General features: G+C 39.3%; 1 protein-coding gene across 1 annotated transcript in view; it reads left to right on the top strand.

Annotated features, from left to right (window-relative positions):
- TGFB2 (transforming growth factor beta 2) overlaps nt 1-26,843 on the top strand; it is a 98,000-nt gene that overhangs the window by 10,074 nt on the left and 61,083 nt on the right. The gene's annotated exons all lie outside the window — the stretch shown is intronic.

Raw genomic sequence — 26,843 nt, 5'->3', positions numbered from 1 at the left:
GAGGGGAAAACCTATTGGAATGAGTGAAGTTCATGAAAGGGAGAGATGGAGTAAGAAGGTTCCCAGGAAAGAGGAAAGGGAAGATATAATGGAGAGTCAACCCAGGAAGATCAGAGAGGAAGACTAATTTTACTAAAATTTATGGTCACATAGTGCTTCAAGATTGGCAAAATAGTTTATATATGTCATCTAGTGAAGCTGTTATTACATATACATGAGTTTATTCAAGCTTCACAATAATTCTGTAAGGTAAGATACTTCAGGTATTCTTATACCCCTAGTAGGAAAACTGAGGCTCTGAGAGGTAGTTAGGTGACTTGTGCATGGTTATATTGCTGGCATGTCATAAGAAAGGTGATATCATCTCCAAAGAGAAGTTGAAGCTATTCCTGTTTCAGTTCACATCTCAATTGGTCTATTATAGTTTTTTGAAACCCCTTCATTGGCAGTACAGATGTTTCCCTATCGTGGGTTGGGGAGGTATGAAGTCCTGAGTCCTTAGGTGTTTGTATTTGTTAGTGGGAAGGAAAACATTCTTCTCTACTTCAATGGATCTAGGATCTTTTAGTGTGAATACAGTGTAAAATCTGTTGGTAAAAATGGAAATCCATCCTTAATCTCTTATCTTGTCCATATCTTCCAATAATTCCTGCAAAGGGAGTACAGTCAAAGTGTTGAGCCTCACCTTCTCTTATCTCCTGACCTCAGGTAGGCTAAGAGTGGAGTAATGCATGGACATCTGTTACCCTTTCTTTCCCTGTACAAGGAAAGCTTAGTGTAGGTCAAAAGAAAACTTGATAGAGGTAGTTTGTCCAGTCACCTTTGGATACTTGACTAAGTCATGTGTTAACAAAAACAGAAATGGGTAGATTGAATTTCCCTTCGAGTAGAGAGAATTACTGGAATCAGGGAAAAAAAGGGGGAAATGATTGTTGGATTTTGTGAAACCCCAACCATCTGAAACGAGTTTTAAAACATATACTAACCCTCAAATGCAGATGTGCTTATGTCCATGTTCACAATGAGGATTTGTCACTGTTTTTTTCAGTTCTTTTCAATTTTCTGCTTTTTTTTAAAAGATAAATTTGAAGCAGATTCAGATGTTTTATGCCTGAGGAAAAGACACTGTTTTTCCCAAAGGAAAAGAAAAACATACAGCAAGCTACATAAAAATAATGACTAGCTTTTATTTATTTTTTAAATGTAGCATCTTTTCAGTCTCATGAAAACAAACAAACAAAAAAAGGAGGCAAATGGTGTGACTTAGATCTTGGCTTTGTTTGTTTGGCTCTTATTCTCCATATCTAACCCACACTACTCTGACAAATACCGCATCTGTCTTGACAAGCTAGTTCACAAATAACCATTCATTCATAACTTCAGGCTGTTGTAAGAATTCCTATTTGTTACTTAATCTTGTGATAGGGAATGAAAACTTTGGCTTCGAAAAAGGACCCTGTCAAGTGACCAAAAGTGCATCATCTTTACAAAAAGTCAGGAGGGAAATCTTTTTTGAAAGAGGATCTCATGCTGTTGTGGATTAAAAAAAAATAAAATAAATACACTGAAGAGCATTAAACCATCTCTTGTTGCTGGAGCACAAATTGGAATGTTCTGGGAAAGATCCTTTAATTGTTAAGTTTTGGATTCACTTCAGTAATTGTAATTTCAATGGTTCTTGGGTAAAGTCTATCTATCAGTGATTTTTCTCTGTACACCAAATGTAGCAGTAAATCTGTCATTTTTTCCATCTTGGCTTTTCCTACTTATACAATCATTTATTCTCCCATTTTGGCTGGTATCTTTATCTCCTTTTTTTCCATTGGTTTCATCTCACAACTCTGCTTTGAATTCTCAAGCTAGAAAAATAATGCTGATATTTTATTTTTTCTTTGTTCTTTTGTTTGTTTATGATTTGTAATTAAGCAGCTATTTCAGCTGGTTAGTAAAAGACTGCTAATTTATTCTGGTTGTAGATTAGATGGAGATGTAATACTCACAGTTTGAGGTAATTTTCTTGCAGAAGGTAGATGATTTGGTGAAGGAACTGACAGGGGAGGGGAGAGAAGAAACAGAAGTCTTAGTCCTCAAAATCTTTTCCTTTACCATGTTGACTTTTGGAAAAAGAGTAAGGTTAAGTCATCAGAAACAGAAAGAATGCTTAGAAATAGTTTGTCACCCCTTAAAAGTGTGTGTGTATGTGTAAGTGAACACCCTAAAAAAAACTAATGCATAGCTGTCACTTTTCCTTGCCTTCCCTTCCATCCCCCCCCAATATATTTACACACACATACATACATACATACATACATACATAAACATACATGCATATTTCTTCTCAAGGTCTAAGACAGTTGCTTGGTGAGTTGCCTTTTTTATGTCTCTCTGCTCAAGCCTATAACTTAGGACTTGTATCTGTGAATGTCCTGTTCTGGATCTGAGCCACATTGGGGGCAGGCACCTTTGATCACACTGACTTGTGTGCTAGTTTAGTCATATAGATGTTTATCAGCCTAGAATTATACCTGAAATTACTAAGTGTGTCGATTGAGCTCTGGGCGTGGGGTCAGAGCCTCTCAGCTAATCTCAGCCCTGCCACTGATTCACTTTCTGAACTTGGGCATGTCTCCTTGCCTGTGGTTTTTCTGTTCTACAGAATGGGAAGAATGATGTTAGCCTAACTCTTAGGGGTGTATTTAAGGATGATCCTATTGTTAGAGAGTGTCATCATCAAGCTGATGAATAACAACTAAAAAAGAAGACAGAAGCCCCATGGATGGGGTGAAGTATAGTGTTAGTAATTTTGTGGTACTAGCACACCTGTCCTAGATCACTCACTTGACCAATGAATCAACAAGCATTTATTAAGCCCTTGTTATGGGATCAGTAAGCATTTACTGGGGCAGCTAGGTGACACAGTGGATAGAGCACCAGACTTAGAGTCAGAAAGACCTGAGTTTAAATCTGGCCTCAGACAGTTATTAACTGTGTGACTCTGGGCAAGTCACTTAATGCTGTTTGCCTCAGTTTTCTCACCTATAAAATGAGCTGGAGAAGGAAATGGCAAACCACTCGAGTATCTTTGCCAAGAAAACCCCAAATGGGGTCACAAAGAGGAGTCAGACATGACTTACTACTCAACAACAATAAAGCATTTTTTAAAGCACTTGTTATATGCTAGATAATGTGCTAGGTTCCATTGATACAAATAAAAAAGGGAGATTCTGCCTTCAAGAAACTTATGTTCCAGTAAACCAAGTTAGTATTGGATTCCCCCAAGTAGAACCTCATTTAATGTTGGGGCTTGGAGGAAATGGTAGTACCTGCTTTACTTTGTAAGATTTTTGTGTTATACTAAAAGAGATGCAGGGCATGTATCAGATCCAGAAAAGGACATTCACAGATACAAGTCCTAAGTTATAGGCTTGAGCAGAGAGACATAAAAAAGGCAACTCACCAAGCAACTGTCTTAGACCTTGAGAAGAAATATGCATGTATGTGTTTATGTATGTATGTATTTGTGTGTGAATATATTGGAGGGGATGGAAGGGAAGGCAAGGAAAAGTGACGGCTATGCATTAGTTTTTTTTTAGGGTGTTCACTTATACATATACACACACTTTTAAGGGGTGACAAACTATTTCTAAGCATTCTTTCTGTTTGTTGATGAGAAGAAAGGCCACAGATACCCCCAAATTTAGATAGCACTTTCTGTGGTAGCAAGGAACTAGAAACAGCAGATGTCCATTGATTAGAGAATGGCTAAACAAATTGTGGGACATAAATGTCTTAATAGAATATAGACTGTTCTCACTTTATGTAAATGGACATTCCTCAGATCTCTATATAAAGCGATTTTTACATAATATGAATTTACCCACAGATGTGGGGAAAGGAGAGAGGGAAGCAGAAAGGGGGCGGCACTCTGATGGAGGGAGGGGGCCAGGAGAGAGAAGCAGGAGGAGGAACATGTGGGGCAGGGCCAGCTACACTGGGGTCAGGCCAGAACCAAGAGGAAGAACACAGGGGTGAGGGTTGTAGGGAAGGCAGACATAGACAGCAGAGGATAGGGAACAGGCAGAGGCAGTCACTCAGGTGGATAGGTGAAACACAGCAAAGGTCTCCTCTCTCAGAAGGTCTCAAGTGGAGCCCCCCATCCATGAGTGGTAATGTCTCCATTAGTCTGTTCTTTTGCTTTCACTTCGAGGGATTTTTTTGTGGGGGGGCGGGAGGCTGTGGAGCTGAAGGGTATGGGGGGGGAGAGAGAGAGAGAAAGAGAGAAAGAGAGAGAGACAGAGAGAAAGCACAGTAAATACTGTACAGTAAAGTTAACATGGGTTTTTTTTTGGAATGCAGATTTCTTTTAGGATTTTTTATGTAAAGTAAAATTAGCATAATGCACATTTACATAAAGCAAGAACTATCTATATTACTGTACTGTAAGAAATGACTAACATGATGAGTACAGAGAAGCATGAAAAATCTTACATGAACTGATGCAACCTGAAGTAATCAGAGCCAGGAAATCAATATATTCAATGACAACAACATTGTAAAGAACAACCATCACAAAACATTCAAAAATGAAAGTTATAAAATATAAGTAATAAGGCTGTCTCTGAGCTCTGAGGAGACACCCCATCCTGGGAAGGTAGCAAGACCTTACCCGAGTCTTGATTGGCTCAGGGGAGTAAAGTCTCAGAAATCACCTTCTGGTCTTCTAAGTACAAAGCAGCCAGGAGGAGCTCAAGGTATGCCATAGTGCTTGTCTGGTGGATCATGATGGGTAGTTCGATGAGGGACTTTCACTCAACTGAATCAGTTTGAAATTTCCTCAGTGCCTATCCTTGTTGAACAACCTCCTTGCTATGGCTAAGTAAATCTCTTTTTGTTAACTTTTGAATGACCTACAAATGTCTCATTTTATTCCAGTATTGAACCTAAACCATGGGATTGGCCTGAGCCCAGCCCATCCCAGAGCAACAGTGAATTCTTTCCAGTAGCCAGAATACTATAAAATTGGATGCAGCAGGAGTATTGGGTTGGATTCCAGTTTAAATCCCATCTGTGATGGTTGCTTAACTTTGCTGGACCTCAATTTCCTCATCTGCAAAATGAAGACTTGAACTGGATGGCCTCTGAGGTTCCTTCCCATTATAAATCTATGATCCCATGAATTGAATTATTGAAGATACTGACTTCAATTCAATTCAGTTCATTTGGCTGCAAAGAGAGGTATTGATTGCCCTGTAGATAAGGAAAGGTTTTTGACCACCCTGTAGATCTATCTAATGGTGACTTTTCCAGGTTCTATTCACCTCTTAAATGTAAACTAAATTTACATACTTGACTCCTGTTTGATATAAGTTGTTAGTGGTTATCCTATCCTTGTGCACTTGGTGACTGGAGAAATTCTGAGTTCAGCTAATTAAAAAAGATTGTCTCTGTTCTGCAACACAGTAGACAGTGGCCTGAAGAAGGTGCTGTTTCCCAGGGAAAGGAGTTAAATCCCCCAAGAAATGCCTAATACAGGAGTTGGGGGAAAGTAGTATTAACTGAGCCAGAGTCCCGCTGACTGTTTCTTTCTCATTGGTTATTTTGTTTAAGGTTTGTATTTAAGAGAACAATTTTCAGCATCTCTCCTTCAAAGGTCAGATAGTAGTGAGAAAACTTTGTTTGACTTGTTAATCTGGTGAGGAGCAAACAGTTTATATCAGTGTAGCTTCCTGTCTTTGCTAACTGGTTATTTGAGGTTTTTTTCTCTGTAAGCCGTTACAAAAAGGATTTAAAAATAAACAATATGGTTCCTTATTGTTGGGAGCATATGTGAGCAGATGTCCATTGGTAGCAGCATATGGCAACAATATGGTAGTGTGTCTGATTGCAGAACAGAGAGTGACAGGCCTTCATTCATGCCCCCATAATGCTCAGATTGTTCAATCCCCTACACCTGAAATAAGTAGTATTCTGACTGGGAAAATACGATGCAGCAGATCACAGTATAGTACTGAAATCTTGTTAGCACAGTTAATAGCTTCAGCATATTGTTTAAGGCACTTGAGAAGAGAAGAGTCAAATTTCCCAGAACACTTCACCTCTGACTTATTCATGTTAGGCAGCATGGGCAAAGGAAAGATGATACGCTTAGATGTTTGTTGCCTTGGGCAAGTCACTTAACTTCCTGGGCCTCAGTTTCCTCATGGTAAAATGAAAATTTGACTGCATGGCTTCTGAGGTCCCTTCTGACTTTGGATTTAGGCTCCTAGCATATAAATTGTAAATTCTACCTTTGCTGCAAGGCAAGCCAGAGGTAAAAATCTATCAGATACTCATAAAGGTGGTCAGGATTTGTTTGAGTGATGATGTCCCAATCATATGCTATAATAATTATTTCCTAGAAGTCTGATTTTTATATTCATTAAATATAAGATGGACTTTTTCTGCTGGAGTGAGGCTTTGTGGCATAGTGGATAGAGAGCTATCCTTGAAGCCAGAAGACTTAGGCTTAAATCTTGCCTCTGACAAATATTGGCAATGTGACCCTGAGCAAGTCACTTTCTCAGTGTCCTATTAAACTCTCTTAAGACTATAAGTTATAGAAAAGATGCTGACCTGCATTATTGGAGGGAGTTTCCCCACATGGGAGTTCCCAATACCAATGAATAAACAGAGTTAGCTTATTACTCTTCTTGGCCTCCAGTGTTAGCAGTAGGACCAGTGGAAGTCATAGTCAGTAGATTTCAGCTCAATGTGAGAAAAAGTTTCTTAATAATCGGATTCCTCCTAAAATAGAATGAATTGAAATAATGCTTATTCTCAGAGGTCTTCAAGCAAAGGCTGGATGACCAACTATTTCAGGATTCTTGTAGAGTGAATTCATATATCAGGTAAGGGTTTTAGTAAAAATTAATGAACTCCATGGTTCTCTCCCAACTTTGAAATTATAAGATCTTTTCCTGTCATTAGAGAAAGTCCTTCAATCAGGGATGAATGAAAACCTAGCCACAATGGAGACAGTGTGGTATGGTGGGAAAAACACTGAATTCAGTCAGAGGGTTTGGGTTCAATTTCTGCCACTAGGTACTTATATGACCTTGGTGAGTCATTCTACTCCTTTGGTCCTTCCTTGGTTTCCTCATCTGTAAAATGTTGGGATTGGACTAGATGACCTTTAAGGTCCCTTCCAGCTCTGAATCTGTAATCCTATGGCACTTCTAAAAGATAAGGCCTAGTTGAACAAAAGATAGGTGATTTCAAAAATTTAGGGAACAAGGAAGTAGGCAAATAAAGGAATCACCCACTGTTAGAGCTGAAAGGGACCTTAAAGTTGACCATGTGCTTCATTTTGTAGTGACCTGCCTAAGGTCATAGAGTTCATTAGTGGCAGAACTATTAGCTATAATCTTCATCATTATCATCATTAATTTTCTACTTATTATAACTATTTTGGAATTTTTTTTTTACTATTTTTTACTAAGTAATGAATTAGGCATTTATACTTCTAGTGTTTTAGCCTTTTTAAGGCAAATGGGCAGGTATTTGGACTCAGAGCAATAGTTCCTGCTAAACTGAAGTTATTACTGTTAAATTTCTAATTGGGAGAAAATATAGACCAGTTTACCAGGTCTGACTGCTGTTCTTCAAAAGTAAAATATTTCATTACTTAGTAACCATTAGCATATGGTAATGTTATTTAATTCGTCACCTGGAGCTCCTAATAGCACTGGTTATAAAGCATTCATGCCTTCAGGCTTGTGGGCAATTCTGTTACTTGGCCAAGAAGGTATCTTATGCTAATAGAAATGATCAGTGTTTTCTTAGGATTCAGAAATTCAGGATAATGAATTTCTGGAGCAAATAATAGCTTGTAGATTCATTTGTAAATTGCTTTTCATTTGGAGGGGTCAAAGCATTTTAGACTCCAAACATTTACTTCTAAACTCTCTGCAACCTGGCTTCTGATCTTAAGATTCAACCATTCTCCCTAAAGTTATCAATGATCTCTTACTTGCCAAATCTCATGGCAATTCTCAATCCTCATCCTTCTTGACCTACCTGGAATTTAACTGTTTACCATCCTTTCTTGGATGTTTACCTCTGTCTAGGTTTCCATGACACCGTACTCTCCTGATTTTCTTCCTGTTTGACCACTCCTCAGTCTCCTTTGCAAGGATCTTCATCGAGTGCATGCACACTAATTGTGGGTGCCCTCCAAAGATCTTATCAGTTCACATGAGTTTAATAATAATATGTCCATTGGTAGCAGCATATGGCAACAATACGGTAGTGTCCCATCCCTCTAATCTTGGGCCGGTGATTGCCACGTGTTCTAATGTTGCAGCCTGGGCCTGACAGTTATAATGGGTTCAGGTGCTTTCAAACACTTCTTGATTTAAAACAGTATTTTTTATGTAGACACTTATGAGATCTATAGATCCAATCTTCACCCCTCTACTCAGCCCAGGTCCCACATCAACAACTGCCCTTTGGAGATTTCAAATACAGATACATACAAAATGCTAAAATACTAGGTAGTTATGGAAGACACTAGCAGGTGTAGGAATCAGGAAAGACTTTATTCAGAAGGTGCTGCTTGAGCTATATCTTGTAGGAGGAAGAGGAACTTTCTGAGACAAAAGTGAGAAGGATATGCATTGTTAAGCATAAGAAATGGTCAGTACAAAACATGAGAACAGGAGATGGAGAGAACATGTGAGGAACAGAGAGAAGGCCAATTTTACTGGATTATAGAGTGCTGGAAAGAGAGTAATTTATAATTGATAAATGAATAAATAAACATTTGTAGGATTGAGTTATATCTCAGAGAAAATTGGGTAATGTTCCAAGATCTCTTTGTGGGTATCTTGTCTACTTTGGAATGGAAAAGCATTTATTAAGGGCTTACTGTGTGCCAAGCGCTGTACTAAATTTTAGAGTTGCAAATAGAAAACTGAGGCAGTCTTCCTTGCTGAAAGCACCTTGAAACAGCTATGCAAAAGTAGAAAATTCAGGAGAATGATACAGCTAGGTGTGGAGCTGGCTGGCTGGACAATCTGAACCTTACATTCATTTTCTTTTCTGATCTCCATGAGAGTTCAGCTGTGCACAGGCAGGGTGAAAGGAAGAAGAGGATGGTGTTTGCTCCATGCTCTTGAGGCCAGTGAAGACTTTTGGCTTCGGTTGGGTTCCAAAAATGGGTGAAGGTTCAAGATTCAGAGAGAAACAATCTTCTCATTTCTACCCAAGCTGGTTTGCCAGATAATGACTACAGCTGAGGACTGGTTTACTTGGATATTATACTCTGCAATTTGTCAGGCCTAACCTCACTTCTAAAGAATCACTATAGTTTATTTCACAGCACCCTGGCCTGTGGTTTCCTCAGAAGAGCTGGCTTCTAAAAAGATGTATATTTCTCTTAATACTGGGAAACCTCCTCTGGGACTATGAGCCCTAATATGCATTTAAAAGGAAAAAAAAAGAAGAACCAGCTACCTAATTGATGCTGAAAATGAGGACATTTTATTTTCCTCTTCTTCCGTCGTATGATATGGACAATTCTGAAGCAATATCTGTTTAAGATAGCTCACTTTCTTTTTTTAAAAAATAAGTTTTTATTGTCTTATTTTTTGCATTGTTAGTATCTTCTCCCTCCCAGATAGCAATCCCATAAAACAAATAATTTTTTTAAAGATTAAAGAAAAGAATAGGAAAAAAATCAGCAAAACTGATCAATATATTGAAAAACTCTGAAAATAGGTGCATTGTATAATAACTTGTGGACCTCCTACCTCTGCAAAGGGGTGGAATGGAAGTGTCTTCTCATGTATCTTCTTAAAAGTCAGGCTTGTTCTTTATTATTTTCAACATTTACTTGAGAAAGAGAGAGAGAGAGAGAGAGAGAGAGAGAGAGAGAGAGGTTCATTCTGTTTGCATTGTGTAAAATCTCTCACTTTAATTTCATGTCATAATTTGAATCCAAGAGCCAAAAGTCTGACTTGCTGTCCTCTGTACAACTCATTTTGAAACTGATTTGGGGCCAAAACATTTCTTTCCTTTTCTTTTCTTTTCTTTCTCTGTCCTCTTAAAAGCAGCCCTTTCACTTTGGGCTAATTTCCTTTTCATCCATTATTACCACGGCAAATAGGTTGAACAATCAATCTATCCTGGTTACCTGAGCAGTATTTCTTCCTAGACACTCCTTCTTGGTTTGGGTTATGTCCTATCAGTCTATTACAAGGTCCCTGCTTTCAACCTTGTTAAAAATGAGAGCTCAGTACACTTCTCAGCTAGTTTGGAAAATTCAGGAGTGCATCTCCGTGGATGCAAGGGGGAAAAGCAGGAGCAAGAGGAGACAGCATCTACCATTTAGTGCTTGAGAACCAGAGCTTTTATCTTAGCCCACAGTCCAGAGAGAAAAATCTATTGACCGCTTTTAAATCTTTCGTGCAGTATAGCTGAGCAGTGGGGGTCTGCATTTCTTTCGTCTCTGTTCTTAGAAATAGTAATTGAGTAAAAATGTAAGTGACTATGTGCCAGGGGGCAGGCATCCAGGGTCAGAGTGAATTTCTCCATGCTGAGTGTGATTTTGAACACTCGTTAAGTGGAAACGACTGGTGCCAAGCAGTTCGAGGGCCATCTCTGTCATCTTGCATGAACTGTGTCTCTATTCCAAGGAGATGTTGGAAATGGTTTAGAAGGAGACCAGGACCTATGGCGCCTCTTGCTTTCCCGTCCCTCTAATCTTGGGCTGGTGATTGCCACGTGTTCTAATGTTGCAGCCTGGGCCTGACAGCTATAATGGTTCAGGTGCTTTCAAACACTTCTCGGTTTAAAACAGTATTTACTTTCCACCTGTCTAAATTATTTTGTTTGATTTTTGTTTATTTATTTATTTATTTATTTATTTGTTTTTTGTGGGAAAGATCTTCCTCATTAATTCCTGCTAACATGACCAAAAAGGAGAATGTCTTCAGAGGCTGGAGAGGTTCTCCAGGGGATACAGAAGTCCAAAGGGTAAACAATTTAGGAAGTATATGTTTGTGTGTGTGTTTGTGTGTGTGTGTGTGTGTGTGTATCAGTTAATAAACATTTATTAAGTGCCTACCACGTGCCAGGCACTGTGTTAAGTTCTGCAGATACGAAGAAAGGCAAAAGACAGTCCCTGCTCTCAAGGACCTCATAGTTTAATGCAGGAGACAACATGCAAACATGCATGTGCATGCATATACATACAAATGTATATTATATGTACATACATACATACATCTATCTCCATGTGACTTTAACCTCATCTGTACAATAAAAGTCTGATTAGATGATTCCAAGGGCTCTTCCATTTTTAACTCCAGTAATCCTACAGGCCCATGAATTAGTGCATCCACTTTGGTGGGTTTGGATTTTCAGCTGATTATTGAACAACTTTTAATGATCTCAGTTTATTGGAGATAAATGGCAGATCTGAAGATGCATATAAGCTTATTCAGGATTACACAGTGAGGGAGAATCTGGGCTCAGTGCTATTTTGCCCAGTTGACTGTCTCTCTTCCTCCTTGCCCTGAATATAATCAGTGAAGAGTTAACCCTGTTTTCTAGTCTGTAACACCCATTTCCACATGAGTGAGCAGATCACTCCCAACAAGGGTCTAAAGAGTGAGTGTACTTACATGGTATGGAGCACTGTAATCACTTGAGATCCCAAACGCAAGAAGTGGGTGCCGAGTTTAGAAGTTGGATCGGTTATGCATGGGACTAAATTCCCTTATCCAAGTGCGTTTAATTGGGGCAGCTGTGGAGCAGGAAGGGAATTTTGGAAGCTAAAGAGCAGTTCCCTGTGGTTGTGTTTTGGTCGAGACTTTCCAGCCCGTTCATGGCCAGAGTCCCATGCTGAGCATTCCCGCATTCAGTGGGCTGAGAATCTAGCCTTAGACAGAATGCAAATTCTAATGTCACAGCCAAAAGGCATTTTCAGGTCAACAAAGTTTTTTCTTACTGCTTAGTACTATTCTCTTCCAGGGGAGTTACCACAGGCAAAAATCTGACCGACTGATTTAAATGGGGACAATAATAGAAAAAAAAATCACTGCTAAATTAAATAGCTTGGGTGATTCATACAGTGCATGAGAGTCCATACACTAAAACCAACCCCACCCTCTTACCTTGAATTAGTTTTGTAGCTGCTCCTTACATGGAAAGATGAATCTGGCAGCCCAAGCAGTGAGAATTATGGGGTTTCTGACCCACTTTGTCTCCTGAGTTCAGCTCTACGGTATGGCTGCCCTGACTCAGATAGTTATTGTAGAATTTTGTCCAGTAAGCTGCTTTGAGAAATCTCCAAGTCTCCTCAGAGTTTCTTAGTTTACTGTGTATATATCTAAGTTGAAATATGAGAAGAAACAACAAAATAAGAAGCCCCAGGAAAAGCATCACTGAAATGAATTCTAGTTCAAATTCTACTGCAAACTAGATATCTAACCAACAATTATATATTAAATATGTATTATGCACCTGGAGCTGTGCTAAGCACTGGGAATATAAGGACAAAACTAAAACAGCCTCTGCCCTCAGGGAGCTTCCATTCTAATGGAGGGAAGTCAATTAGCTTTCACTAAGCACTTACTACCTTCTAGGTAGTGTTGGGAATACAAAAACAAGTAAAAGAGAAAGGAAAATAGTCCCTGCCCTCAAGGAATTTATATTCTAATGGGAGTAGGGTTGATTAGAAGGTACCCAGCTAGGGTGGGAGTGGGTACATGGTATAGAAAGTCTGTAGTACAGCCTGTAGAGGAATGAGACAATACTGCCCTGGAGTCCTTTTAAAATTGAGGGTCCAAGGAGGATCCATCCAATCAATCAGAGGGAGATTTGGGTATTTGAGTACTTCTGATGTGTGAATTCCATAGTTGGAATAAGGTTTCAGGATAGAGAGATTTCTGGGGCATGGTAGAGAAAAATCTGGAGTGAAATGGCTTGGATGTTCTTCTGAAATGAAGACTGTAGAAGGAGTTATACAATTAAGACAGGGGTCTAGGTAGAAGGAACTTCTAATATATGAATTAATATTAATTATTACTGACCCCCAATGCAGTGCCCTGTCCACTACATCATGATCCAAGACAGATCCACTCCAGGTGCCCACTCCTTCCCTTGTAAATAGTATCACAGCATTTCTAGTGTACTTTGAGTATACAATAGATGTAGGTCTAGGTGCTTCAGAGACTCAGTTTTCCTTATCTTCTCTTTAGAGGGGTGTCTTCTATGTGTTGAAAGTCTTGAAATATTAAATCAGTCTATTCCATTCTTCTACCCTCTACTTCAGCCAGGCCTGATGAGAAGCTGATATGATCAAACTTGTCTGAGTTTTAGTCTTAGTCCTTATGCGTAATTCACTGTGTGATCTTGGGTAAGTTACTTCAATTTTCTGCACCACATGGAAAGAGGGAATGGACTAAGGTCCTTTCCAGCTCTAACATTCTGTGATTCTACATTGTAGACCAGGATAGAGATTCATTCCCCAGAGCTCACTAACAAAGGATTGCCGCTTCTGCTCGCTTCAGAGGTAGCAAAATTGCTCGCTGTTGTAGGGAGTAGAGTGGTATCTGCTAAGTGAGTATCTGCAGTGGCCTATTTTCTCATACCTTTAATGTCCAGCTCATGGCTTCTTTGTGCAGTTGAGGATATATAGCTGGGATCAACTGGGCCTTTAGACTTGACTAATAGACCTTGAGACATAAAGGTTAGAAAGTACTATTGCTTGAAAGCCCAAATGAGACTGTGAAAGTAGAATATTAAAATGAGAGGGCTATACTTCAGGACCTCTACAGTACCTTTCAGCTGTGAATCCACGATCCTAGATGGGTCCTGAAAGCTACCAAGTATTTGCATATTGCCCAATGAGTAGGATTTCCACTGCATTCAATTCTTAAATTCCTAATAGCAAAGCATTGTCACTGAAATTCTCAAGCCAGGAGGTGGAAGTGAGGAAGGATGGATCGGGAGAGAGAAATGAGATTCCAATGGGATTCAGAACAGTCTAAAAGGAGATGAGGATGTATGTTGTTGCTTGCCTTGCAGTCCCTCTAATTTTGGACTGGTGATTGCCATGGGTTCTAATGTAGCAGCCTAGGCCTGGTAACTATAATGGTTCAGGTGCTTTCAAACACTTTAGTTTAAAATGTATCTGAAAAGGGGGGAGAGAGAGGAAAGAGAGAGAGAGAGAGAGAGAGAGCGCAAGCATGGGGATCAGCTAGTGAAAAGGCATGAGATATGGAGTCAGGGGATAGTATGTCCTATGTGAGAAATAGCAAAGAAGCCAGTGTTGGTCCATTATAGAGCATATAAAAGGGAAGAAGACAAAAAAAAAATTAGAAAGATAGGAAGGGACACGGTTGTAAAGTGCTTTAATGCAAAACAGGATTTTTTATTTGATCCTGGAGATAGTAGGAAGCCACTGGAATTTATTGATTTTGGGACAAGGGGGATGACATGGTCAGTACATGTGCTTTAAGAAAATCACTAGCTTCTGAGTGGAGAATGGATTGGAGTAGGGAGTCACAAGATAGGGAGACCAACCAGCAGGCTCTTTTATAGTCCAGATGAGAGGTGATGAGAGTTTGTACCAGGATGGTGACTAGGTAAGAAGGAAAAATTATATGAGATGTAAAGAGTAGAAACAAGAAAAGTGACTTGTTCAGGGTTACACAGCCAGTATGTAGCAGAGGCAGATTTGAACCTGGATTTTCCCTGACTGGAAGGCCAGTACTATACCCACTACATGATGCTTCTTCTCTATATTTAAAAAAGAAAAATAAACTTCGTTTCGGACCATTTTCACATGTAATTTGGTTTTTGTAATTAAGACAAGTTTATCATCTGTAATATGGCATAGCCAGTTTTGCCAAGGAGTTTGTAGCACAGTCTTATGTGTGGCTTAACTGTGTTAAAGAAATTAAAACTCTCTGTGCCTCAGCATCTACTTCTCTAAATATAATATAATATTGGAACCTTTCTGTAAACGCTCTTTGCTTTAGTGCAGAACACCTTGACCCTTGGGGGTCCTAAGTAAGAGCCACCATGGCCCTGAGAAGCCTAGAAATATCTCTTATGTTCTCTCTATGGTAATGATCTGAATTACATTTCCAGTTTAGCATAACTGAATCCCCCACCATTTGCCTAGAGGGAGCGCAGCTATCCAGTTTTCTAATCTCTGGTGTAATTCCACATTTCTCAGCCTATTTTTTTTTTTTAAGGAGTGTTCTTTATTTTCTCTGAGTCCCTTGCCAATGCAAACATCATGTACTTCATAGTCTTTCAGAATTCCGTATAAAACTAAGCCTTAGTATTCTAACAAACACTTATCAGGAAGATTATGTGGAATCTTGCTTCTTTAGACTGGTTAGAAAAACCAGAGAGATTGCATGTAACGGAGACAATGAGCGAGCGCATCCCTAATGCGATGCAAAGCCGGCAGTTCAACTTTCTGACAGGCCCTGAGCTCCTTGGGTTCCTTGGGTCTTACAAGTTCATAAATAATCATCTCTACAGCTTATTCTTAGTAACAACAGATGCTGCTCTTTTCCCATCCTGCTCTTTGGGGTCCTGGTAGGGGTGAGGAGTGGGGGCTGGAAAGAAGAGGAAAAAAGGAAAGCATTGTTTTGCACATGGCTGGACATCTGTGTTTTCTGAATTGCCCTGTTGTATGTATGATGCAACTGCTGGAGCTGTTTTGCTGAATATGAACTTTGTCCACAGACTAGAGCCTAAATTGGTTTTGGATTCCTCCAAAATCGAAATGGTCAGGCCATATTTTTCTAATATTTCCTTGGATCACATCTTGGGTCTCAAGCGCCCAGTACAGATTTGTATGCGTTTGCATATTCAGCGTAGATCGCTTCCCTTTTGCTGGTGTACCTTGCCTGTTTTCCCAAGACTGCTACTTACCTCAGCCCTTTATGTGCATCCAGGAAAGGAGGAAGGCAGCTCCCCATGGAACTGAAGCCAGTGTGGCTTCAAGGATCATTTACTTCAGTGTTATTGTTAGGAAGAGAACAGATTGGTTTTCAGAAACAAAACAGGTGAAGTACCATGAGCAGCCAACCTAATGAATAGCTATGGAAACTCCAATAACCTCATGAAAACTTGGACCAACTTTTAGATCTTGCAGAGTGAAGGTCGTGTATTTTGATCATCTGCCCTGAGGCTTAAGCATCCATTCAGAAACTCAGGAGGCCTGCCTACCTGTTAAACAAACTTTCATGACTTTGTAGACTAAGTTTCTGCTACTAATATGGCAGCAACATGTAGAGACCATGAATTTTTTTTCAGTTATGTTAAATTTAGCATCATAGGATTCTATATTTAGAGTTGAAAAGTACCTCAGGGACCACCTAGTCCAAGGGTGGGGAACATGTGACCTTCTAGGCCCTTGGGTGCGGCCTTTTGACTGAGTCCAAGTTTTATAGAACAAATACTTTTATTAAGGGGATTTGTTCTGTGAATTTTAGATTCAGTCAAATGGCCACACTTTAGGACCTAGCGGGCTACGTATGGCCTCAAGGATGCACCCCACCCCTTATTTTACAGATGAAGAAACTTAGGCTCTTAGGTAGTTAGTGGCAGAGGTAGGATTTTAAGTCCTCTGATTCCTGGCACAGTGCTTTTTTCCATTGAGATTTGGCATCCCCCCTTTTGTATAAGGAATTTTGAGTTAGCAGCAAAAAATAAAACACCAAAAAAAATTTTTTTTTTAAAGATGGATGAGTAGAGAATTCAAGTGTACCTGTTTGAATTTGGAAAACATTCTATATTTAGGAAAAGGGGTTTGTTGTATTCTTTGGAGAATTCTAGTTGCTGTTGTGTTTTAACCCACTTTGTTTCTAAACTGTCACAGTAAAAACCTGTGAAATTCCAGGTTCGACAGCAGAGTTCAAGACATTCTCCACTGGTATTAGAATCAAAAGAATAGTATTCCCTGGCTGCCTTTGACCTACTGACTGCATTCCTCTGTTTTTCCTATCTGTGGAAAGAAACCTAGAATCACAGACTCATAGATTTAGAGCCGGAAGGGCCCTTAGAAGCCATCTGGTTCAACCATCTTATTTCTCTGATGAGGAAATTCAGGCCAAGACAGATTAAATGATTTGTCCAATTGGGGTCATTCAGATAGTAAGTGACAGAGTTGGGATTTGTATATACTTTTATATATATATTGTCTCCTCAGACAGAATGTAAGTTAATTAAGGTCAGAGATGGTTCATTTCTGTGTGCTTACTGATTGACTGATTGATCCATTGACTGAACACAAGTTTTCTGTCTCCAAATGCAGTGATCTTTACGCTTGTACCATACCATCTCAGCACTGGCAGAGGAAGGGGAGAAGAAGTAATAGCATTTTATTAAGTGCTTAAGTATTAAGTACTACATGCCAGGCACTGTGCTGAGCACTTTACAGCTATTATCTCCTGTGATCCTCACAACAACCCTGGGAGTTAGATGCTATTATGATTCCCATTTTATAGTTGAGGAAACTGAGGCAAACAGAGGTTAAATGACTTGCATAGAGGGACACAGCTAGTCTATGCCTGAGACTGGATTTGAATTTTTCAGGTCGTCCCAACTCCAGGCCCAGCTCTATTTACTGTGCCACCTCATTGCTTCATTGGTTTTATTTTGATCTTTACCCTTAATTAGATGTGATTTTGGGCAAGTTATTTTATCTCTCTTGACCGCACTTTCTCTATAGAGTGAGAGGGTTAGATTAAATAACCTATAATGTCTCTTCTGAATTTATGATTTAAAAGCACTTAAATAATGAAGATGGTGCCTCCTACTGTTATAAAGGGAAGTAGTATACTCTTGCAGATAGCTACTTTCCTAAGATGAATAATGATTTATTCAGGATGAGAAGTAAATATTAAAAACTCTTGATGTATATGTTTATATTCCTTTCACAGAAAGTGTCAGCCATTTTTTTTTTGCAAACTGGTTACTTTGGGTTATTATTTGTGATTACTTTTTAATTCACTGATGTTTATAATAGATAGTATAGCACCAGTCTCTATCAACAGGTAGAAGTTCTAGAAATTTTGATAGCTGTATGCTGGGTAAAATGACCAATAGCCTTCACACACCTTCCTTTTCACTTTAAGGAATAGTAGGTGTTCAATCAATATTTGTTGAATGAATGAGTGAATTGGTGAGTGAGTGAGGGAGTAATTGAATTTTATAATAGTAATAATGCATGGTCTTGCATTACCAGCTGCCTCTTAAACATCTCAGATTAGATGGCTAGTACACGTCTTAAACTGAACATCTCCAAAAAAAAAAAAAGAATTAATTATGATTTCCCTAAATCGTTCCCTCTTCTCAATGTCCTTATCCCTTTGTAGGACACCACCATCCTCCTATTCACCTCAGTGACATTTTTAATTCCTTACACTCTCATGTGTTCCCCCTGCCCTGCCCCCCTCCCCTTTCCAATCATTTGCCAAGCTAAGTAATTTTTCCCTGCACAGCATCTCTTGTCTATATCCACTACTTTCCTCTGACCTAGCTGTCATGTTGGTGTACCCTCATCACATCAAGTCCGGACTTTTCCATAGCCTCTGATTGGTCTTCCTGCCTGAATAGTCTCCCCATTCCAGTCCGTCCTCCACTCAGATGCCAAAGTGATTGTCTTTCCTAAAGCACAGGTCTGACCATGTCACTCCTGTCCTTAATGAACTATGGTGGTTCCCTGTTACCTTTAAGATCGAATACAATACCATGTGTTTGGCATTTAAAGCCATACATAGCCTGCCCCCTTTCATCCAATCTTCTTATGCTTTGTTGTTATTGCTGAGTCCTTTCATGACCCCATTTGGGGTTTTCTTGGCAAAGATATTGGAGTGGGTTGTCATTTCCTTTTCCAGCTCATTTTACAGATGAGGAAACTGAGACAAACAGAATTAAGTGCCTTGCCCAGTGTCACACAGCTAGTAAGTGTCTGAGGCCAGATTTGAACTCAGGACGATGAGTTATCCTGACTTCCAGCCCAGCACTCTATCCACTGAGCCACCTGGCTGTCCCCCTTACACTTTACTCTCATCCATATAGGCTATGATCCAACAACTTTGGACTGTTCCTTGTATAGAACACTCCATCTCTTTGCATTTTGACTGTAACCCATGCCTAGAATGCTCTCCTGCAAAAGGCTTTTCCAGGGTTCCCTGTCTCCCCTCTCCCATTGCTAGTGATTTCCCTTTGAGATTACTCCCAATTTGCCCTGTATAGATCTTGTACACACATAATTTGCCTGCTATCTCCTCCATTATAGCAATTCTTATTAAATAAATGCTTCTTGACTTGCCCAAGAACTTCATGGGTTATCAGGAACAGAGGGTCTAAATTGGCCACAACCCAGATTTTTTTTTTTCACCAGGCCATCCAGTCTTTCAGCCATCTTTTAATTGCTTATCTAGAGGAACTCTGAACACTAATCACCATGGCACTGCAGCCTCTGCTTAGCCTTGCTCAAGCATGGCTCACTTTTGTTGTTATTTTAAGTAGCATTCTTCATAAAAGCATATTATGGGCTCAAAAAGGCTCTGAGTCCCTAGGGCATCCCAGGATCAAGAGAGAAGCTGCTTGCCAGCCATTATGAAAGAAGAGAAGCCCAACTCCTGTGCATTCCCACCATGGATATTCCTGCAGGGACACCTAGATTAGACAAGTCTCCCTTTGGGAGTTCAAGCTGCTGTCAGTGGGGTTATAAAGAGAAATTTAGGTCTGTGCACTTGGGTCCTCAGCCAGACAGCCTAAGTATTTTTAGGGCTCTTCTTGTCTCAATTGGTGATCCCTGCTTGAAGCTTTAACACATGCGGCTTCACTGAAACAACTTTTAAGCTATTCTCCGGGCAGTGCAGGAGGGGTTGGATCTGTGTTACAGTCTTTAAACAGTTTTCTTCATAGCTAAATATCCAGCAGGCTGAGTAGAGGAAATTCAAGTCTAACCCTGGAGGGACCCCTGTTTAGTCATCTGTCTAGACAGACTAGTTCATAGAATAGGCCTCTCTTTGTTTCCTTTTCACTCTTCTAACAGTTGGTGGTCTTTTCTTTTAAATTTGGTGAAGATGTCACCCTTTGTATTTTTGATCTCGAGGCCACCAGTGACAAGCCAAGAAGGTGACTCATGGGTAGGAGCCTCCATCGCCTCTTGAGTTAGAAATTTCTCCTTCCTACAGACCCTTCAGAGCTTTTGACTTTTCCTTTCTCCCCTCCGCCCCTTCCGAGTGCTGCTCTCAGGCCATAGCAATATAAGAAGGTCATGTACACATTTTATAATGTCCAGTTTAAGGGATTTATTTAATTTAACTCCATATCTTCTGGGCGTGGGATGAGGGGAATTTGAGAAAAAGCAAATGGTATCCGAAAACTGGGACAAAGAAAATGTGGTAGTTACTTTGTGAGAAGAATATGATATTAGTGTCAGTATTTGAATTGGGTTGAAGACGAGTGGGGTGGAGAGGATAGGGTTACCCTGCTTCAATTTGCTTCTTATCAGGATGGCCTAAAACCATCTGATAACCTGAATTCGCCTTAAAAGACCGTGCATTTTGATGATCTAACTACTTTATTTCTCCTACTGAAATGTTACACAAGCCATCCCACATCCATTTACTATTCTTCTCTTTTCTCCAAGTTTTAAATCATCGCTTGGAGCCTAGTCCTGAAAAATATGGTCAGTACTCAGTAAAGTGAGGAAACTTACATTTTAGAGAGGAAAGCTATGGCATCTGCCCAGCAATCGGGCTGCCATGGACAGTCAGCCTCCTTGGCCTTAATAGAAAAAGCTAGAAAACTAGCTTAACTAGAAAAAAAAAATTGAGCAGGCTCATCAGCATGATAAAGGCACTTAGGAAGGGAATGAAGCTAATGTTCTGTATGTCAACGATAACATTTTTTCCACACTACTTAATGAAATGCCATGCAGCATAACTCTGTTATAACATGACTGTTGGATCAAGATATGCTGTAGAGTCACATCCCTCCATAGCCAGCTGCTTTGAGCAGTAGAAGCCTGATAGAACTTTGGATTTCAATCTAGAGGGAACCTTGGAGAACATTGAGCCTGAGTCCTCATTTTAAAGATGAGGAAACAATTCTCAGGGAAGAGAAGTGTCTTATTCAAGATCATACAGGTCAGATGCAGCAGAAGTGGGATTGGAATTCAGGCCTTCTGACTTTAAAGGTTTGCATAGCTGTACCTGCTTGTTTTCTAAGCCTGCTGTCCTCCCCAGAGCATTATAAGTGGGGTCACATTTTAACTAGTCATTCATTCCATTTAGTACTCCCCTTTGTTTTGGGAAATATTTTATTTTCCTAAGTATAGAAGAGACCAAAGTTCCTTTTTTAATCTCCTTTTTGTGTGAATTAGCTATTTGTATCCTCTTTCCTACCTCCTTGGTAGAGGGTAAGGGCATATACCAAGCTATTTCCTCCCCATCTTCTCCATCCTCTTAAACAAACAAACAAACAAAACTCAACAGGTACACATGTGCCACAACCCCTGGCTGTATCCTTTACCCTGTCCTTTGCCAGGTAGTTATAGCTCATGATGTTATTCAAGGGATATCACCCCTGCCCAAAATGTTTCCCCCATTAATTGCTGTAACTCTAGCTTTAGAAATCTATGCATTTGGGTTAAGCCCTGCTTTCTCCCTGGGTCCTTTTAAAACATAAATACTTGTGGAAGGGGGTGGGGGTGGTGTAACACAAAAAGCCAGTAATTTCTTAGTGTGTTAGTTTATAAAATATAGCCCTTCCAGGCTGGAGGGATCTGGGTCACCCTGTGAGTGCATGTTTCAAAAGATACTAAATGGGAAGGGAGGAGAAAGAAGGGAACGGCATTGTGTGGGACAATGAAGACGAACCTTACTTCAAAGCTATATCAACGTCTGGCCCAATGTGAATACCACTTCAGATGTACCATCCCATAGCTGGAAGCAGATTGCAGAGCTGCAGACCAGATATATCTTTATGTTATACCTATATGCTATAACCCAAGTCCCAAAGCCCATTGGTATGGGATTCTCTCCTCATTGGTGGAGATCAATGGGCTGGACCACATTGGTGAGAGAGAGAAGAGACCTAATTTTCAGTCTTTTTAGGTTCTTCTGGCATAATGGTACCCTCTCTTCAATGCCTATACATATACATATACATACATGTATTTTATATGTATATATGTTTGTATATATGTATATGTATAATTCTGCTCATGTTCCTAGGACTGGGCCCTCATTCATTCATTCACACCCACATACACACACACACACACACACACACACACACACACACACACACAACACTGTGATTTTAAAAAAACTTAAAAATTTTTCCATGTAGGTTTTAGCTCCCTCCCCCCAACCTTGAATATCCTCAAACCATTTGATTACTAATAGTTGAGGACTTAATATTACTTTAATTATCATAATAGTCAAATAAGAGAATGTTATATATTTTTATTGATGGGCAGATTACTTATTCTCTTTGAGCCTCATTTTTTCATTTGTAAAATGGGGATAATAATAGCTATGGCATTTATTTCATAAGGTTGATTGTGAAGCACAAATGATACAATGTAAAACAACTTCGCAAACTTTAAAGTATTACATAGCTGCCGGTTATTGATATTATTAATGAGTAGGATAAATATAAACCAATTTATAATAAATTCATAATGCTAAAATAACATAAAACAATATTAATAAAAATTAGTATTAATCCTTATGACAAGTCTAGAAAGACAGCATAAAGTAGTATATAAAGAGCTTGCCTCAGAGTTACAAAGACGTGAGTTCAATGTTGACCTGCCGACAGACTGCCCCTACCCAAGTCATTTAACCTCTCCTGCGCTCTAGGAAGCTAAGAAAGATGGTGTGGTGCAATGGAAAAGAAGGGAATTTGGAATTAGATTAAATGGGTTTGAATGCTATCTTTGCTCCCCAATGAGTGTCAGCAAGTCATTTTCACCTTTCAGGGACTCTGATTCCTCATTTGTAAAATGAGGGGGTTTGATCAGATGATCCCTAAGGTCTTTTCCAACTCTAAATCTATGATCTTTAAGCCAGAGTTGCAGAGTAGCTGTGAATCAGCATTGGTAGTGGGAATATTCCTTACTGCAAGTTCCCTTTACCAGAGGATTCACAGGTTGGGACAAAAACAACAGAAAGAAAACTCTACATTCTTCTTAATTCCTCTCTAATTCTCAGATTCAACCTATATGTTCTCTCCCCTTGTCCCCCCCCCCCATTCACATTTTGCCAGTGGGGAAGAAACTGTTTAAACAATGTAGAGTAAAAGATACAAGAGATAGGAGTATGCCCTGGGAAAGTTCTCTTAGTTTCTTCCCTTATCTTGGCATTTGTACCAGGAAAGACCAAAGTTTGCATTTCCGGCTCATGCATGATCTCATTTTGCCTTTTTTACCCGAACATTTTCTTTCTCCTTGGGTTCGAAGAGTGAGAAGTGGCTCATTCACTTTATTCAACTATTTAGACTCTTGTGCACTGTGATGTACATTTCCAGTAACCAGCTTACTGTTAGTAGCTAGAAATTCGAGGTTGAGGGAAAGCAAAGGACCGGTCCCATTTGAAGAGGTGCCAATTTGTCATTCACTCTGCTTATTACTCTTATTATTTGATCCAGAGTGCACTACCAAGCACATGCTTGATAGCAGATACCTACTCCCTGATAATGTGATGAGGACATGAAGATTACATGTGGTTGTTTACACTAGTAAGCTGAGTTTACGGTTATGGCATTCCTTGCCACAGACAGGTACCTTGGAAGTGTGATTTAATTGCTGGTAGCTTTCTGGGAGAAAATTTCAATTCCTCCTTATGCAGATGTCTGAAAACAAAACAGTCTTCTGATTTAATTGAGCTCAGTGTTTATCTCTTCTTTGGCTGGTGTGCTAGCTTAGCCTCCTTTAAAATAATTAACTCTTATTCAAACTTTTCATTCCTGACAAACAGCATCCTCTGAGTCTTCACCCCTCACTCCCACACCTGCAGCTCAGAGGTACTGACACATGAATTTGTATAGGGAAAGAGCTGGTCTTTGTAGACTACAGAAAAGAGTTGAGTGCAGGGGGAGATAGGATAAAAGAGATAATACTACCCTGATCTTTCCATTTACAAAGAAATTACTATACTGAAAAATGGAAGACATTAGTGAATGTTCATTAGGGTCAGAAATTTTTAAAAAGAGGAAGTTGAGAATGTCACATTTTTTTTTTGATGGCATGGTTTTTATTGGCTCCTTTGATTAGCAAACAGAGCAAATGTTTATAGAGTTGGAGGGTTTTGATATCTTTATTTGAATTGTACAAAGCAGCCAAAGGCGGTCTGGTGAGAGGCAAGAGTGAATATGTGGAGGGGCCAAGAAGGAACTGCGTTGAGCCTGGGATGCCGAGCATTCCAAACCTGTTACCTTCTAAGTGTCATATTTACCAGATTTTTGCTTCTTCTACAGATGAGGAGCAGAGCTAGGTAGGAGGGAGTTCTGGGGGTTGGGGCAGGGAAGATTTCTGTGAAAAGGAAAGAGTTAGATGAATTGCCCTGGCATTTGGGTAGCTGAGGTGGGTGAAAGTTTTGCTAGAAATCTGCCCTTGCTGGGAACTAATAGGAAAGGAAACAGATAAGAGACCTTGTGGGTAGAGGTCAAAGGCCTTTCCAGATTAACAGTGTGTGGCTAAATAGTAAAGCAATCTGGAAGCTTCCTCATTTTACTTTTATTTATTTTTGAATGAAAAAAAATGTACAAATTTGACTGTGACTCTTGTCATGGTCTTCACCCTGCTTCTGTCTCTGGTTCCCTTTTTATTTTTGTGGAGCCTGTATAGGTCCAGGAAGTAATTATTTAAATAAGTTGGTGCTAATGAACTGAATTCTTCATGAAAGGAGGAGTTGGAGATGGAGATCCAGATAGGCTAAATAGAACCCTATTTATCTATTTGTACAAACTAGTAAATGACAGAAACTTTGGAGTGGAGAAAGGGAAAAAAGTAGAACATTTTCAAATTGAATGAATTAAAAAATACAGCTGTAGCAGTCATGATAATACAACTAAGGTCCCAATTGGTAAGAATAATGAATCTCATGGAGTGGTCACATTATTTTAATTCGAACTGCATATTTCCAATGGGCTGACACCAATGACTGTATTTTACATAATTGTAACTTTGAATAGTGTGAATTTAGAACTCATCACAGGTTTTATTGTGCACACTTCTGAGGTCTAGCTATAAAATAGTATTAACTGGCACTTCGGATTTTCCAAGAACTTTACATATGGTATATCAGTTTCGAGGCAGCTAAGTGACATAGCTGGAGTCAGAAAGATCTGCGTTTGAATCCTGCCTCAGGTTTTCATTAGCTGTGTGATCCTAATCCGATCACTTAACTTCCTTCATCTTCAGTTTTCTCATCTGTAAAATGAGGATAATAAAAAGAGGTATGAGGATCAAATGGGATAATATGGAAAGTGCTTTGAAAACCTTAAAATGCTATGTAGGTATTATTGTTGTTGTTGTTGCTGCTGTTATTATATGCAATGACCTCTAGAGGTAGGTACTATAGGCATTATACTTAGCAGCTTATTTGAATTTTTCCTACCTGACCAATACCATTCTCTGAGCCTTACTCTTTACTTCTACACTTTTAGTCAAGAGGTACAGAGATATAAATTTGTATGGACAAAGGATTCCTTATTTCACAAATAAGTAAACTGAGGCTTACAGAGTTTAATTGTTATGAAAGCATCAATATAAAACCACTGTATTTTACTCTTAGCACCACCTCATCTGAAGAGCAAATCCCTCGAAAAATTCTTACAGGTCCTCATATTTCAATGGAGAAAACTGTGTCCTGTTCATTCTTGCCTTTATAATGGAAGTTCCCAAACTTCCAAGATATAAGGTACTTTTTTAATGATCTGAAAAATTTGAGTCTGTTTTTCATTTTTTAAAAGTGTTTGTTCCGTATCAACCACCACAGCACTGGACCAGCTATCACATGCAACACCACTTTTTAAAAAAGTCAGTTTGCATTCATGGTACTCAGGGCTGTTTTTCAAAGAAGGCTGGAAGCTGGAAACAGAGAGAGTTAACCCTTCTTGCTTTGGGAGTCATTGAGAGAGCCTTTGCTCAGCCACCATTTATTTTCTTCTCAGGGAATGTGCTTTAGTTAAGTTTCACCCAAAGTGGAATCGTGCCTCAGATACTTCCTAGCTGCGTGACTCTGGGCAAATTGCTTAACCGGTCTGCCTCATTGTCTTCATCTGTAAAATGGGGATAATAGTAGCACTTACCTTCCTGAGGATCAAATGAAATGCTATTTTATAAAGTGCTGTGCATACCTTAAAGTGCAGCATAAATGCCAACTATTATGTTTTTATTATATTTAATAGAAGATGAAACATTTTCAAGGTAAAGGAAAAGTTGCAGAGATCCCTGGGTTGCTTTACCTTTTGGTAGATGTATCCCAAGACACATTTGGACTTCAGGTAAACAATGACTGTAAAAAAAGTTTAATGACACTACCAAGTATGCTACTAATAAAATTATCATTTTTTAATCATTTGGTTGTGCTTTCCAATTAGAATAGGTGGTCATGTTTTTTTTTCTTCTATGAAAAAAGTCTTTCTTTATCAAATGATAATCAGTCTTCCTTCCTTCATTCCTTCTTTCTTTCTTTCCTTCATTCCTTTTCTTTCCTTCCTTCCTTCCTTCCTTCCTTCCTTTCTTCCTTCCTTCCTTCCTTTCTTTCTTTCTTTCTTTCTTTCTTTCTTTCTTTCTTTCTTTCTTT

This window comes from Vombatus ursinus, unplaced genomic scaffold, assembly GCF_900497805.2.
Source record: "Vombatus ursinus unplaced genomic scaffold, bare-nosed wombat genome assembly UNPS02014798.1, whole genome shotgun sequence".
Taxonomy (NCBI): domain Eukaryota; kingdom Metazoa; phylum Chordata; class Mammalia; order Diprotodontia; family Vombatidae; genus Vombatus; species Vombatus ursinus.
Note: the sequence above shows the minus strand (reverse complement) of the source record. Positions and strands in the feature narration are given on the sequence as shown.